General features: G+C 40.2%; 1 long non-coding RNA gene across 3 annotated transcripts in view; it reads left to right on the forward strand.

Moving 5' to 3' along the window:
- Positions 1 to 1,062: 1,062 nt before the first annotated feature.
- Positions 1,063 to 13,656, forward strand: part of LOC108641511 — an 80,731-nt gene continuing 68,137 nt past the window's right edge. For all 3 annotated transcript variants that reach the window (XR_001922033.1, XR_001922032.2, XR_001922034.2), the window contains exon 1: positions 1,063 to 1,312. This is a non-coding gene — a long non-coding RNA (uncharacterized LOC108641511). The remainder of the gene's footprint in view (positions 1,313 to 13,656) is intronic.

Genomic DNA, 13,656 nt, shown 5'->3' on the forward strand with positions numbered 1-13,656 from the left:
CATAAACTCTTTCTGTTACATCACCTGAGTTTTTTTCTGTGCAATAAATACATAATTACTGTAGTTTGTTCTAGTAAAATTCATCTCTAGTATTAACAGTCATATTCTTGTGTCTTTTGGGTGTCTCTTTATGGAAGGGTGAAGGAGAATCCACGTCTTACTTCGGTTCCTGCCAGGCAGTTTGTTAATACCACTAATCCAAGTACTTCCATATGAGTGAAGTCTTGAGAAATCATTGTAAACTTGGGCATATTAATCATATCAGCAATGATAGGGAGGCCTCTGGGTGTGGGAGTGACCATTTGCATGACCGATAGTTTGAATGAAAATGATTTTTCTGAGGGGTATTGCTGAACTGTTTCTCGGTTAAAAAGTGAAAATGGGTAAACAAAAAGAAAAAGGTTTTTGAAAAATTGAGATTTTTAATCTTGACCAGTGACAGAAAATGTAATTAGGTTTTGCTTTGGTTTGGTTTTGTGGCGGTTTTATTTGTACATTTAAGTGCGAGTTATCAGCTTTTGAAATAACGAGAAATCAGAGAGGGAAAGGAACATTTTCTGCACTTCTAGACCAGCGACTTGAAAGCAGAATTAGATGCTTTGCTAGGCTTGTAATTGTGTTTTAAGCAAAGAAAATTTTCCTAGTTTTAGAAGCTAAATGGAGTTGGGAGCAATTTTCTGTATGATACGGAATACAGTGATTCAGCATTCGTGGTGGGAGCTATTTATAGTCGCTCTATTTTTATTCAAAGCTAAACAATAGCACTGAATTTCAGGCAGTTGGACCAGATGCTCAGGAAGGTCTCTATTGAAGCCGAGGAAAATATCATCTTGCTGGATCCTGAAAGCTGAACTCGTGAGGTCCTTCAGCATTACAATTCCAGCGCTGTCCTCCAAAGGTGAAATCCAGGGCTGTGCTGGGAAGCTCCACTGCCAGTGTCTCCCTAAAACGTAGTTTGTATCTGCTGTTAAGGGGTTATCAGCATTCTTTGTATTTTATATCTGAAGAATTGAGCAATGTAATTAATCCCTGTTCATTTTAACCATCTCTTGCAGGTTTTTCGTGGCTGTTCTGATTCCTGTTGCTGCAGCCAGCGTGGATCCAGATGCCGTGGCTACAGAGGCTTGCTACTTTCTCATGCTGGATCCCTCAAATCCAAGAGCTACTTGGCAGTTTCCAAGGCAACCACCTGTGGAATAATTAAAAAGGATGAAGTGTTAGCCTGCCAGATATAAGGAATTCTTGCCTGGAGAGAGCATTTCACTTTCATCTGCCTTGAAGAACCAAATGTGCTTCTGCCAGCAAAGTTAAGGTAGTACAATTAAAAAGCACTGATTTATTTTCTGGAAGTACTGAAAGTCTGAGGTGGAGCAACAAACACGACATGACTGTAAGAAAATTGCCCCCATTCATATTTTGGGTGTATTTAAACATAAAATCCAGGAGAAAGGTGGTGATGGAAAGCAGTGTGGGTGAACAGTATTTTGTATAAGTAAAACCGTTGCCTGGACTGTTTTGCGTTTCGTGCCGTCTTCCCTCAGATGATTTTAAGCTGGTAAAGGACTAAAACGGAGCATACATTAGTGGGAGCATAAATATAGGAAGTGCAGCCTTCATGCCAAGTACACTGAGATTTCTTTGGCATTCAGTGAAGTGATAGATATAAAAGGAATGTAGGAGTGGGCTCACTGCAAAATGACAGTCGGAATCAGGGATCGATCTTCATCCCAGAGCCTAAAGGGGTGGGCAGTGACTAAATCCATGTTTAAACTGAACTGATAATCAGGTTTAGCTGCTTTGGTGAAACAGCAGCCAAAGCCATTTTGAAGCCCGTATTTCCCAGATTCAGAGCTGAAATTGCATTATGGAAAAAAAAACAAATATTAAGTGAAAGAACCCCATTAGAATAATAAAAAATAAGAAAAAATGGCAAATTCATTTCTGAAAGTTTGAAATGTTGCTACAGAAGTTGGTGGCAAAGCTGTTAGGCTTTAGATAACTGGAAAAGTTCTTCTACAAGTAGAATATGTTACTGGATGTATCTGCTTATTATATCTTCCTTCTCTGCCAGTCATTCAAATGTAGTTGAATAGAAAAATATTATTCATTTCTGACAATGGAGTTAAATGGAGAAAACCACATTCCCATTCTTCCCATAGTCCAAATAACTGCTCAGTTAAGTCTGGTTACCTTGCCTGATGCTCTTGCACAGTTAATTTTAGGCATGATGCTTTTATATAGTTTATTTTAAGAAAAAAAAAAGAAAAGTTCTAAATTTTGAAGTAGAAATATTTGGGATGCCATCTGGGCTTTACATAATAAATTTTCCCTGCCAAAATGTTTGTGGGATTCTGTTGGGATGTGGATGGGATTTCACATTCCATCCCTTCCACAGCACAAGAGGATCATTGTTTTTTAGATACGGTGGGTCCAAGAAGAAGTAAGAATTGTGTGGTGGCAGCTCTGTGATTTGAGGGAATACAAACAGAATCTCTCCAGTAACCACTGACACCTTTTACAGCTGTTTCCCAGTTTCAGAAGTGAATACTTGCAGGTACCAACTGAGTACAGCTGCAATTTTCCACCCTAATACTTGATTTCCAGTTCATTGGTTCATTGTTCACTACATATTAAATGCCAAATTGTTTTTCTTTTTGAAGTAATTCTTCAGGCTGTTTAGTTCCTTTCAGTGTGGAGCTGAGAAAAGTGAGGTTTTTTGAGACAAATGCTGTTTTCACATGTGAAGGGAGTGTGCTGGCAAAGCATCCACACCAAACACAGTGGAGAGGCTACAAAATTGAGACACTGTGCAAGTACAGTAAAGGTAGTTGGTGTGTGTGAATCCAGATCTTTCCACGAGGCATAAATAACTCTAAAAGGTGGAATTGGATAGTTGTGAAAGAGCATTTTTGGGTGTATTTGTGTAAGCCTCGTGTAATAGCTGGGTAGCAATTGGGTAAAGGATTGCAGGATTCCCAAGGGTGTGCACAGAGAAGTTTCATCTTGGATACTCCTACAAAACATGCTAAACACACACAAGAACCTCCATTTTTCTGTTTTGCCTTGAATACTGTGGGTGAGAGTCTTCTCATGAAGCTTAGATGTTCAGGTTCTGCTGAAGCAGATGGTGAGAAGCAGGTAGGATGAACAGCTCCCTGAAGGTTCCTATTCCAGGGATGACCTGCCTCTATAAAGGTGCCTGTAGAAAAGAACCTCTCTCCCTCCATGGATAGTTCAGCCTGAGCCACTGGTTTAGCCTATTTGTCTGACATTTCAGAAACTTCTAAATGTGTAAATAAATGCGTTTGTATATCAAACTCACCTCTGCTTTTTTCTCCATGTTTCATTCCCAGCCAGAGCTTCCCATGATAAGTAGAGTTGCACTTCATTCCTGGTACAACCCACTTACTCATCCTCCTTTTCCCAACTCGGTCATTTGACCCTGGCAGTTTTTCCAGGCTTCACCTCCAAGCCTGTGGTTCAGTATGGAGGGTGCTGGGGAGGCCCGTGGAGTTTGTTAACATAGTTTGTAATAGAAATAAAAACATCCAGGCTAAATTTAGGCAACTGGGCTGTGTGAAAGAAACTGCAGTGACCAGGCAGAATTGAGTTCTGATGTTTTGTATATAGGTTATGTTTTAATAATCTTTATCCCTGAGAAGTTTTACAGGACTAAAGGGGAATAGAAGCTCAGGAATAGTGATTTGTTCAATAATTTTAATCTCTTAAAGTGATTCAATACGTGTCAACATAGAAGTTGTTTCTGTAGCCTTGACTATAAAAAATCAGTGCTATATGCAGCCAGAAAAAGTAAAATTTTCTTTGTAGTCTTTTTTTCTGTAGCAGAAGATTTATGTTATGCTTCATGTTCAAGTAACTTGATGATGTCTTTTTGAATGGAAAAAAATGGCAAATGCTGATATGGTAATTCTCTTAGAGATTATTTTGATGCTGTGGTTAAAATTTTCCCTTATTTTTATACCATCAGAACAACTGTATCAAGAGTCAATTACAGTGTGGTAGTGTGTCATTAAAATACCCATTAATTTTGTTAAATAGATAGGACTGTTTCCTAGAATAGGCAGGACTTTGATCTTGTTGCTTGGAAATCCAGGTAATTTTTCAGGTTGGGATTTTTCAAAGGGAGTTTCTCTTCTTAGCAAGAGGAGCATATAGTGAAAATGAGCAATAAGCAGCAAGTCACCTTCCAGTTAGTGGAAGAGGGAACTCAAATAGTGAATGGACCCTTTTGTCTAGGCTTGATTTTCCTTTCAGAAGGAGGGAACTGTTTTGCTGCACTTTGGTGGATGAATGGTTTGTGGGGATCAAAGCTGCATTGCAATGATAATGGTTTTGCATATAGAATTATCTGAGAGATGATTGATAGACCTTATGCTTAGTCACCAGATCCCTCTCTGCCCTCCAGCTGCTGCTGCTGTGCAGTCTGGATATGCCTTTCCAGTTTAGTTCAGAGGATTTTCCCTGACAGATTACACAGAAAGAGTAGAATAAAAAGGTCTGACAACTTTACTGTTATTTTAGGGACCTGTTGATCCCTCTTTGAAATCAGTGAAATAGCTAATAAAATGTTTGGGGGTTTTTTTAGCAGTACAGTTGTTGGTATTAGCCTGTTTAGAGCTCCCCCTTTGTGATGTGAAACTGGATGATGTGATCTGTGTTGTGATATTTATAACAGGCAAGGAAGAGATGCTGACACTGTAACAGTCCTTTGGGATATTATACCTGTGACAGAGAAAATGACTGACAGAGAGGTAGTGAAGGTAAGAGCAGGAGAGCAACTCTTCTTGTACACTCATCTAGAGCCATGGCCACAGGTGGGTTTTTGAGGAGCACAGGAACAGAAGGAGAGTAAGATCCTCCTTCTGCACACTCTTCATTCTCCAGGCATCTGTAGCACGGGAATTTACTGAGCTAGATTTCTTTCTTTACAATGATTACTGGACTTGTCTTTTGGAATTCGTTAATGAGAAGTATTAGGAGCTGTAAAACTCAGTGGTTCTCCAGCCTACCTAACATGGCAGCTTGTTCAGTGAGGAACCATATTCTTTTGTTTGGTTTAGAACCAGAACTCCATAAAAAAATCTGCTGCTTGCACTGGAAGTGACTTAAATAATTCATACGTACTCTCTCCATGACAATCACAGTTTTCTGGAGCTCAGCCTGCTCCAAGGGTTGAGTCACTTCGGATCCTGCTGACCTCTGCATGAGGTAGAACCACTTTCCCCACCTCCAGTCATCCTATTTCATACTTAATTTCATGGAGATTCCTCCTGAGTTTCATTGATGTATATTTTATTGTCCAGTCACTAATGTACACACAGTCCTTTTTCAGTTTTTCCCACTCATTTACTGCTTTTGCTACTGTGAACATCTTCGTTATCATCAACAGATGTTGTCATCTCACTGTTGAGCCCTTTCCATGTCATTTATGAATTCATTGAACAGTGCTGGGAACAGATCCCAACTCAGATCCTCGAGGAGAGAAGAGCTGAAATGGCACCAAGTCCTGCCAAAAGCAGAGAGTGGGTTTGCCCGCTGCTGCACGTGGCACAGCTGAATCTGTAGTAGAATCTCTGTGTTGTGTTGGTACACTTAAAAATCTGGAGTAATTGTAAAATATTTAGTAGGAATGGATAATTTCATGTATAAGATATAATGTCATCCTTCTTCACAGAATCACTGAAGTCAGAAAAGACCTTTAAGATCACGAAGTCCAATTGCATCAGCACAGCACCACCACCATATTCACCACTAAACCATGTCCTCAGGTGCCACAGCCATGTTTTTTGAACACTTCCAGGGATGTTGACTCCACCACTTCCCTGGGCAGCCTGTTCCAGGGCTGCATTATTTGTAATTTCACCTTTGAAAGATAGGGAGGGGAAGGAATTCTCGTCTTTAGATGACTGAGGATGATATTTAATATTCAGAAGGGCCAGACCTGCTTTGTTCACAGCACTTTTCATCTTATGAGTTTTTAGTCTCAAAATCAGCTTGGTTAGAACTTGCTGGTTTTTCACTCTCTGCATTGGCAGTGTGTAGAGAATAATGTTGAATAAAGTAAATTAGGCAATTGAATAAATCTCCACAATCATAAATACATACAGGTTTTAGATTATTTAATGTAGGAAATTGCCTTCAGAGTAGAACTGTTAACTTGTTCTTGTTTTCTAACATTAACATAGCAAACTTCTAATGCATAACTGAGCCAGATCTGAAGGACCTGTAGCATAAAATAATTCTTCTCATGGTAGCCTGTAGCTGCAGCTTAGGGAAGTGTCCAGGAACAAGGAATATAGTTCTGCTTCCCATGGCAGAGTCACACATCCTTCCAGCTACCTGGGTTTAGGGAGTCCTGAACCACAGGCTGTGTCACAGCTCCGTGTTTGCCTCCGTGGACTTGTCCAGTGGGAACACACTTTGTTGTCCCTGGTGTCCTGGGGCTGTGAAGTGCACAGGTTGTGTATTCACCTTTTGAAAAAGGCTTCAAGTTTCAAAGGTGTTTGTGGGATACCTCCATCTCTTGTTTGGGTGGTGCTTCTGCATCTGATCTCTCTTCAGTCCCTTCTTTTGGAATTTTGCTTGATTTCATCCCTCCTCATGTGGAGCTGCTCTCTGAGTCTCGTCTTCACTGTTCCATACCCTGGTGTGTTACCCCCCCTTTCTAAAATAGGAGACCAAAACTCTGCAGAGTTGGATATGAACATGCTGCAGTGTCCCAGTGTCCCACTGCTGCTCCTCTTACCCCCTCTTTTCCTTTCCTAATTGCTCCTGAAATTGTTTGCTTTTTTTTTTTTTTTACTGCTCCTGTTATCAACCCCTGTGAAAACTGTATTTTCACAAAGTTATCTACAGTAACTCAAGGTCTTCCTTAATCAGAAAAAAACTAATTTAGAACCCATCATTTTCTATGTGGAGTTGCCTGATTTTTTTTTTTTTCCCCAAAATGCAGGGCCTTGGAATTAATCTACTTGAATTTCATCTTCTGTTTTCTCTCCCAGTCACACTGTATAATAACTAGTTGGACAAAAAGACTGATGATAACTGCTTTAGTGCACTTGCTGGTTTATCTTTAATAGACCTGTGACCTCAGAGTGTGGCCTTTCAGCATAATTTATTGTTCAGTTAAATAAGAGAGGTTTAACTCCAGATCTGTACAGGACTCTGCTTTTGTACATGTGTGTGTGTAAGTGGATATGTTCTTAGCATGTCATTTATGAACATGTCAATAATAAGACCTCCCTCCTTGCTGCACTGCAGCTGAATTTTCTTTTAAGAGCTTTCCCAGTTTCTGTGAATTTCTGGGAATTCCGGTTTCCAGTTAATTGGAGCACTCTCAGAGCCCTCATGTCTGTGACCTGCATATTGCAGTCCATCAGTTGGTATTTTTAGTGTTTTGGTTTCCTCAGAAGTCTGGCTGGGTACATGTGCTCCTGGATGTGTCATTCCTGGTAGGCTTTGGCAGTGACAGTTCTCAGCTGCCCAGAGAGGATCCTCTGTCCTTGTCTGTTCCGTAGGCAGTGCTGGAAGTTCTCTAAACTTCATGTACTGAACAGTGAATTCATTTGGGTTTTCATGTGGCAAAGAAGGACTTCTGAGTTTTTCCCCTCCCCACGACTCTGTCCTGTTGAATTTTTACCTTTTTGTCCCCTATTTTCTTTCTCATAAGACTTTATGATAAACTTCATCCTTCTGCTGTATTTGATAAAATTTTCTCTTAGCACATCAGTTCTGGATATTATTTCTTTTTTTAAGCCTGAAATAGTGTGATTTTTGCATTTATTTTGTCGAAGTTTTTATTTTTTTTTTCCTGGTGTCCTTGTATGACTTCTCTTTTAGAAGGACACACTTTCTTAATGTGATTTATTGTTTAATTTTTTTTTTAAGTTGCACTTATTCTGTTCTTATGCAATATGTGGTGTTTAGCAAGCTGTCAGCCCCTAAAAACCTTCACCTTTTTGCCTGTTCTTTTTAGTTTTCTTTAAAGAAGCTTCCTTGTTTCTTAATCACAGAATGCTTGAGGTTAGAAAGGACCTGATGAAGGTTGTCTGGTCCAACCCTCCTGCTCAAGCAGGGCTTTTGTTTTAGTTGCACAACTAAAAATAGAGAAAACTACCGTTTCAAATACTGAACTTGAGTGATTTGTAATCAGTAATGCAGCCACTTTTCAGCCATGAAGATCCTGTACACAGGTCAGGATTGGGGCAAGTCTTTCTTGGGGGTTTTCAGAGTTGTTTGAAGAAGTGGTAATTAATGGTATCTTAAAAACGCAGTTTTTACATCACAGTGACTACACTGAGAATTTATCTGTCTCCAAAATTCTACAGTTTGGCCACCTTAATCTCAAGAGGTGAGGTTTGGCACTGATAACTCTCTCATCTGCCTTTGTGGTAGAATGAGTTGGGTTGGAAGGGACCTTTTGAAAGGGACCTTTAAAAATATCTTGTTTCAACCCCCTGCCATGGGCAGGGACACCTTCCACTAGACCAAACCTTGAAGACTTCCAGGGATGGGGCATTGGTTGTTTATCTTCCACTGCAGGCTGGAACTGGGAAGCTCTTCCAGCCTGGTTTTGTGTCTTTCTTACTGTGCTTTCGTTGGAAGAAGGTTTGCTCTTCGTGAACTTCCATGTATTTTGAGATAGTCAGATCAGTCAGATGATGTAATGTGGATCCTACCAGAAAATTCCTCCATATGGATTTGTGGCTCTCATCCTTATGGAGTATTCTGCACTATCCAAAATAGCACCAGGCTAAAGCGCAGTGGTGGATGCTCTCCCAGCCAGTGAAGCTGAATTAGCAGTTTGGTTTATCCTACTGTCACTACTTCTGTGTGGTCAGATGAGCTGCTGTCTGCATTATCTAGACACCCAAAATGCTTATAGACCCATGTACATACTTGAGATTGAGTGAATTAAATCCCACCCTGGTATTTCAGTCGTTCGAACTGGTAAATGTTTTCACATGTAGAGAGTTTTAGTCAGTCATTGTGATGCTTAAGAAGGAGCATCTGGATCACTGTGGCTTGGTTAAAAGTGAGGAGAAGATTTCCAGAGTCTCTTTGGGTGAAAAAGAGTTGTAGTTTTGTGGGTGACCTAAAAGGATAAAATGAGAGTGGAGTTTAAAATTAAATGTAAAGATAATGTAAAGGTAACATTGATTGCAAGAAGAACTTTGTTTGACTTGGGTGATTGGTAGTTTTGCCTACTTTCCCTCACTCTTAAAAGTAAATAAATAAGTGAAAAGTCTGCAACCTAGAGATGGGATCAGATATTGCATTTTTAGCAGTATATATTCCATTTCAGAGACTATTTACAAGAGCATGTGGTGACAGGACAAGGGGGAATGGCTTCAAACTGACAGAGAGTAGATTTAGTTTAGATGTTAGGAAAAAAATCTTTCCTGTGACATTGGTAAAACCCTGGCACAGGTTGCCCAGAGAAGCTGTGGCTACCCCATCCCTGGAATTGTTCAAGGCCTGGTTGGACAGGGCTCGGAGCAACCTGAGATGGTGAACGATGTCCCTGCCCATTGCAGGGAGGTTGAAAGGAGATGAACTCTAAGGTCCCTTTCAACTCAAACCATTCTGTGATTCTGTGAAATGAGGAAAAAAACCCCCAACATATTCAGCAGAAGAACTTGAGTGAGATGAATCTGTCTTTAAAGGTCAGATTTAATTTCTGTGTTACCGCTTTCTGATAGTTCTGTGTGGTCAGTGGCAGCATTAGTTGAGCTGGTTTTGAGTTTTTAAGATGAGTTTGTGTCTGGACTTACTCATACGCTACCAAAAAAAGGAAAACCCAGCCCCAGCCCTAAAGTGGATCTTTTAACCTATTAGTTGTTAGTGGTTGTTCATCCAAATGACTGATCTGACTCGCTGGAAATTTTGTGGTGCTTTACCCTTGATGTTCTGAGATTGCAGTGCTCAGGTTTGTGTGGGTGAGTGGACAGTCCTGCGTAACTCTGCAAACTCAGGCTCGTAAGCAGCCTCTGGGCTGAGGTTGATGAACTCTTTCTGTTCCCCTTTGTTCTGTCTGTAGCTTCCTCAGTTTTTGGCTCTGCAAAAATGCAGACTGGTCTAAAAACTATGTAGATTACATAATGTAGGGCTGGGGTTTATTTCAGCTGAGTGGTAGCTGATCTTGGTTTTAGCAGGTTTGAAGTGCTCTCCTGCCCACCAAATCTTAGAGCAGGTGTTTGCTTGAACTGTGGCATTCACTGATCTCTTGTTGTTACGTTAATTTGAGGAAAGACAATATTTTTCTGGAGGACTGAAGGATGCTGAGAGCTCACTGTTTATTTGTTCCCATCAAATAAGCGTGGATTGAATACAAATGTTCGTGGATGGTGTCAGGATGGAGAGGATGAGGGGTGTTTTCAGTTAATGTCTGCCAAGAATTAAGGAAAATTAACACAAAATTCTTGTGGTTTGGGAGAATACTCTCTGGTGGAGTTGTCTGCTCCACAGATGAGGGCTAAGCAGGGTACTTGGGATACAACTGGTTTGAAATGAGGGTTCAGGCACAAATTTCAGGGAGATGTTTCGGTTTCCTTGGGATACAGTAACCTGTATTTCAGTTGCTGAGCATTTCTCAAGGGAATGACCCCTGAAATCAGTGGTAAACATTTGTTGATACTGAGGCCTGAAAAAAACCCTCTGTGCTGGTTTAAGCGTGAGGCAGGACTGCTCAGCAGTCAGGGAATGATCAGGTTGGTGTTTATTCAGAGGGTTTGTTTCCTTCAAGTTGTCTGTTTTCACCTTCTGCACGGTCCTGAGGTTATTTCAGGAGTGGTGTTTCTAGTGTTGTCTATTTTAGACAGCTGAAGCAGGATTTCAGGTTCTGCTGAGGTGTTGGCAGTGGTACAACATGTGTCTGGTTTACGGTAACTCCCTTTCATGTGTGTAATGCAAATACCACCTCTGCAGATCTCCAGAGCTCTGGTTCCCCTGGAATCCAGGGCTTCACCCAGCTTGCATTGTGAAAGGTAGTATCCCATCTAATCCCACTGGATTAAAATTAATCTCTTCTGGATATCTGATTTTTGAAGTGAGGTGAGATTTATCCAGAGTCTCTTAGTTGCTGGAAGAATTCCAAACAGCAAGTAGTAAGATCTTACATTCTTTTTATCACCATTGTTGTAAACAGAGAACTTAGGCTTCCTTCATAGTTGTTATTTCTTGGTGTTCTGCCATAAAAAGCTGAACAGTCTGAAGATAATTGTGCAAAGGAAACTTGGTGCTCGATGTGGAGGGGTTTTTGAATTGGTAGAAGAGGATGAGCGTCCTAAAGACTTCAGTGTAACTCACTTGGAAAAAAAGCTTGATTTGGTATATAAGCAGTTTTTTAGAATGATGCTGCTTCTCTTCCCTGAAGCTCTTCCAACTGAAACACACGCTGCCATATGCTGCTGTAATACCAGCACACAAACTGGATTAAAATATAAATGAGCAGAACTGCAGTTTGAGGCTTTAGTTCTGCAGAGGGATCCATTTTGGATCCCCTTTTCACTCTACAAAAGGCCTAAAGTTCGTTTTCCCCCCATGCCTGTGCAAAACATTTTGGAGGCTTTGGGTCTGAAATGAGGATGAAGGGCTTGAGAGGGAGAGATAAAAACTTCTCCAGTTTTTTTGTGCTAATATAGGGACAGTAACAAGTGACTTGGTGCCAGTGTTTCTCCTATAGCAAATAGTCACAAGGCAAATTTTGTGAGCAGCTCAGGAACCTTAGATAATGCACTGGACATCCAGCCCTCTGGTAACTTCCAGAACTACAGCCATAGTTTCATGGTGGCCTTTATTTGTGCTCTTCACTTACAATAACTTTTAAGGCGTGAATATTTAAGTGTTACATAGGATTTAGACTTCTCAGTGTGTGTGTTAATCTTTTTTAATCTGCTCGTGTATTTTACGAGAATTTGTGGACCGTATAAACATGTTCTTTAATTGAGAACAGATAGTTTAGATACCTCATTTTCATATTTTATGTAGATATTTGCTAAAGAAAAATGCAAAGTCTCCCAGCTACTCTTCTGAAAGTTGTTTTGAGCCAGAGTCATAATGAATAATAATGAGCAATAAATTAACAGAGCTGTTTGTTGCTGTCGTTGATGGGGAAGTGCTCCTGCTGATTTTATTCCATGTGCTGATTCCATAGTGGTTGGTGCCATGATGTCAGGAGAAAACTGATGTGTTTCATTAAAGCCATAGATATTAATTTTAATAACAATGTCAAGTACTTGTAATCTTGAAAAGGCTGGAAAACTGTGATGCAAAGTAGTACTTTTTCTTTTTTCTTTGTTTTTTTTGGGTCTTTCTTCTTTTTCTTTTCCTGGATAGAGAAGACCTGACAGGAATTCTTGGAAGCCATTAACAACATTCCTGACCAAGTATTCAGGCACAAATAGGCCACTAGTATTTCAATAATTGATAACTAATGAGACTTTTATTTATAACACTTTGAGTTCTTTTTACGTGCCTTCTGGGTTTTTTTTTGGAAGGGGGAGGAATGTCAGACAAATTTCTGGCATTTCTGTGCTACCTTGGAGACTAGAAAATGTTTCATTATTGGCATCTGAGATTCTTATGTAACTTGGTATTTCTGGGAACAAGAATTTTAAGAAAAATGCTGAGCAGTTGAAATCTTCTCATAAAATTAATAGATTCAGAACCACTGTGCTAAATATTTCTGTGATAATTTCCCCAGAAATTCTAGTATTCCGAGCTCCTGAAATGCATTTCTTTTGCTAGGATTGCATCCACAAGGAGTTAAAACTCGAGTGCCGTGGAGTAAACGACACACTGGCAGTTATTACATAAAAACAGTGTCTTTGATTTAGGAGAATATTAAAGTGGAATAAAATGGAAGCGTGAGGAGAAGGTGAGGAGTTGTTGCCTTGTGGCATCAGGAGCAGAGCTGGTACTCTTTAGGACATGGGTTTTATGCTGTTTTACAGGCCCCTGTTTTACAGGCCCCTGCACACACCTGTGTGAAGGAGTTTGCCCTGATTTCTTACTGCTATCAAGAGATTTTTTTTGTTTTCTCCAAGTTCTAATGGGACAAACCAGGGAAGGACTTTCTCTGCTTTTCTCCTGTGAAGCAGCGTGCCTTATTTTACCCACTCTGTTCAGAGCTCTTATTATATTCAATAGAGGGAACTTGATTAAATTTTTTTTTTTCAGTATAAAGGGAAAATGGTGGCCTGCTACTCTTGCCTGCTGTGAGAATTTCCTGATTCTTAAGCAGATTAGAAATTGCCATATTCTGTTACCTTCTTCAGGGCACAGAGAGTCTGACACAGGAATCCACAGATTCGGGATGACTCAGAATTAAAAATGAGTCAGTTATGCCTTATTCGGTCTAATTTTATTTTTTTATTTTTTTTTTTTAAATACAGAATTAGAAGAAAGAGTTCAGAGCTTATATACTTTACTTTCTGTGTCTTCCTTGGAGTATTTCTTCTGGTGTTGGGCAGTTCATTCCCTTTGTTCCCGTTTCCTCTTGGAATGCTCCGAGCAAGGTGTCAGTGATGGGCTCTGTGTGGGCTGGCACAGCCACCCATGGAGGTCTAACATGTGCTTCTAAAAGCCTTATCTTTTCCTGGATTACTGAACTGGCTGTGCTGTCCACTTTGGTTC

The sequence above is a fragment of the Manacus vitellinus genome, unplaced genomic scaffold, assembly GCF_001715985.3.
Source record: "Manacus vitellinus isolate BGI_N305 unplaced genomic scaffold, ASM171598v3 scaffold_65_pilon, whole genome shotgun sequence".
In the NCBI taxonomy this organism is placed as follows: Eukaryota; Metazoa; Chordata; class Aves; order Passeriformes; family Pipridae; genus Manacus; species Manacus vitellinus.